Here is a 2,917-nt window from a genome sequence, read left to right as displayed (position 1 = left end):
ACTAGGGGGTAGGAGTCCGGCCTATAGGCCGTTTGAGTATGTCCAGGTAGATTACACTGAGCTCCCCCCCATAGGTCGCCTGAAGTATCTATTAGTAATAGTAGATCACCTGACAGGATGGGTGGAGGCCTTCCCTACTGCCACGGCAACAGCAACTCAGGTTAGCAAAGTTCTACTCGAACAAATCATCCCACGGTTTGGGCTGCCCCGCGCTATTGACTCTGACCAGGGGAGTCACTTCACCTCGACCATCCTCCAGAATATAGTGCAAGCGGTGGGGATTGACTGGGATTTGCATACCCCCTGGCATCCCTCTTCCTCAGGCAAGGTCGAAAGAATGAACCAAACCATCAAAAAGCAGCTAACCAAACTCACTAGTGAAATCGGCCTGCCTTGGACCAAATGCTTACCCCTCGCCCTGTTGCAAATTCGCACCCAGCCAAAACGGGATTTGGGCGTCTCCCATTTCGAAATGCTGTTTGGCCTCCCGTTCCATGGGCCGAAGGGAGAACCTCCCTTATTCGAGTCTCGGGACATGTTTGTGCAAAAATATGTGGTGGCTCTGGGGTCTGCTCTATCTCGTTTACGCCAACAGGGACTTTTGGCACAGACGCCGCCCCTCGAGTTTGCGGTGCACACCGTCAAGCCGGGTCAGTGGGTCCTGATTAAAAGCTGGAAGCAACATACCTTCGAACCAACTTGCGACGGTCCCTTCCTGGTACTTTTGACTACCAAAACGGCTGTCCGTACGGCCGAAAAGGGCTGGACACATTATACTCGGATCAAGAGACCGGTGCCACAACCGACGGTGGACGAACAAACCTCTCTGACAGAGGCATCTAAGGAACAGAGACCCTGAGAACAGACTACCTGACCTGCTGTGCTGTTCCAGCAATAAAGTTTCAACTTTGATCTCCAGCATCTGCAGACCTCACTTTCTCCTCAGACTAAGCGTAACCTAGAGAGAGAAAGGGGATTCCAGGGTCAGACGTTAGTATTACAGTTGCATGGCAAAGAAGGCATCAATAGGCCTCCGGCCCCTGGGGTCCAGGCTATGGTGTCAATTGTCCGTGATCCCATCACCCCTGGGTGGAATTGTGAGCAGAATCAGTGCAATCCACTCTATCTGACCATAAAGACCTTGGGGAACAACGGGACGAGCCTTAATGGAACGATCCTGGGTATTAGGGTTGGGGGCCAGGCAGGACAGAAGGGGTTGCAGCTGTGCTGCACAACCATCACGGTCATTGAAGCTGGGTCTGGGGCCTCATCCACCCCCGCTGAGCAGGAAAAGGTTAGGATAATTGAGGTGATGGACTTGGAAAGGACCTTTGAAATAGAAATGGGATACGGGGAGGCGAATGCCTGGGTGGAATGGGTCAAATATACGGTAAGGAGCATGAAAAAGAGTGATTGCTACGCGTGCATGGGTGCCCGTCCTAACCCTCAGGTGGTCCCATTCCCGCTGGGATGGGAGAAACATCCACATGCCTTGGACTGCATGGTAAGGCTGTACCAGGACCGAGAGGCCTGGAACGACCCCACTTGTCGACCCTTAAGTTTGAAGTTTCCTCCCGTCAGGTCTAAAGGGGCGCCCCGCCCTCCGTCATTCACAGGGGTAACGGGTACGCACCAAGCCTGCGTCTCTCGGACGGGATCGCAATGGGACAATGATGTGGGGACATTTGACAAGTGCAGCGGATCAATTCGGCTGGTCAATGAAACTACTGGGGGCGGGAATTACTCCCACATTCATGTTCCTAGGGCAGTCCTCTGGTGGTACTGTGGTGGGAGGATTCTGCGACCGACCCTGCCCCAAAAATGGGCGGGCACTTGTGCAATCGTTCAATTGGCCATCCCATTCACCGTGGCATTCGATAAACAAGAGCAACCCCGTTCCAGTAGAAGAACTAAGAGGGCTTTGGAGACCTCTTTTGATGATAATATATATTTAGATGTCATAGGGGTCCCCAGGGGTGTTCCTGACGAGTACAAGGCTAGGAACCAGATAGCGGCGGGTTTTGGGTCGTCACTGTTCTGGTGGGTTACCATCAATAAGAACGTGGATTGGATTAATTATATTTACTACAATCAGCAGAGGTTCATTAATTATACTCGGGATGCAGTGAAGGGAATAGCAGAACAACTAGACGCCACTAGCAGAATGGCGTGGGAAAATAGGTTGGCCCTGGACATGATGTTAGCAGAGAAGGGGGGTGCTGCACTTTCATCCCCAACAACACAGCCCCTGATGGGTCCATCACCCGCGCCCTGGATGGGCTCACCACATTGGCGGATGAACTCGCCGAAATCTCGGGCATCGATTCTGGCCTCACGGGTTGGTTGGAAGCTTGGTTCGGAAAATGGAAGGGGGTGGTCGTTTCCTTTCTCGTCTCATGTATATTGGTGGCAGGGGTACTAACTGCCCTCGGGTGTTGCATCATTCCCTGCGCCAGGGGGTTAACTCAGCGACTGATCGAAACCGCCCTTACTAAGAGGGATGTTCCTTATCGGCAGGTCGAAAGGATGAACCTCGAGATAGAACAGTCTGAATCCCTCTTGGGCGGGGGTAGCATTAGAGATGGGCAGCTTGATAAACAAGCTCGGGAGCTATTGGACGCCCTGGAGAAGAAACTCCCAGTTTAAAAATTACAAACCGTAAGAAAAGACACGGGGGATTTGTAGGGGGTGGTGTAATTTTTAAATCATTAAATGCTGTAGTAAGCACATAGTAAGTACAAAGCCACCATTTTAGTCTTCTCTACCTTGTAGTAAGCACGAGCAGACACTCCCCCAGATTTTCATGAATGAAACAATGGAAACAGCTTTCCTCGTGGCTGAGGGACCGCCCACAACCACGGCTGTGCGTCATCATCCATATAAGGGAGAAGCGGGGAACTCGAACACTGATTGGCTG

The 2,917-nt window shown here is 52.0% G+C and overlaps 1 pseudogene; it reads left to right on the top strand.

Moving 5' to 3' along the window:
- The first annotated feature begins 1,054 nt into the window (after positions 1–1,054).
- LOC122545989 lies at positions 1,055–2,706 on the top strand (annotated as a pseudogene).
- The last annotated feature ends 211 nt before the right edge of the window (positions 2,707–2,917 follow it).

The sequence above is a fragment of the Chiloscyllium plagiosum genome, unplaced genomic scaffold (assembly GCF_004010195.1).
Source record: "Chiloscyllium plagiosum isolate BGI_BamShark_2017 unplaced genomic scaffold, ASM401019v2 scaf_16437, whole genome shotgun sequence".
NCBI lineage: Eukaryota > Metazoa > Chordata > Chondrichthyes > Orectolobiformes > Hemiscylliidae > Chiloscyllium > Chiloscyllium plagiosum.
This window is presented reverse-complemented; position numbering and strand designations above follow the sequence as displayed.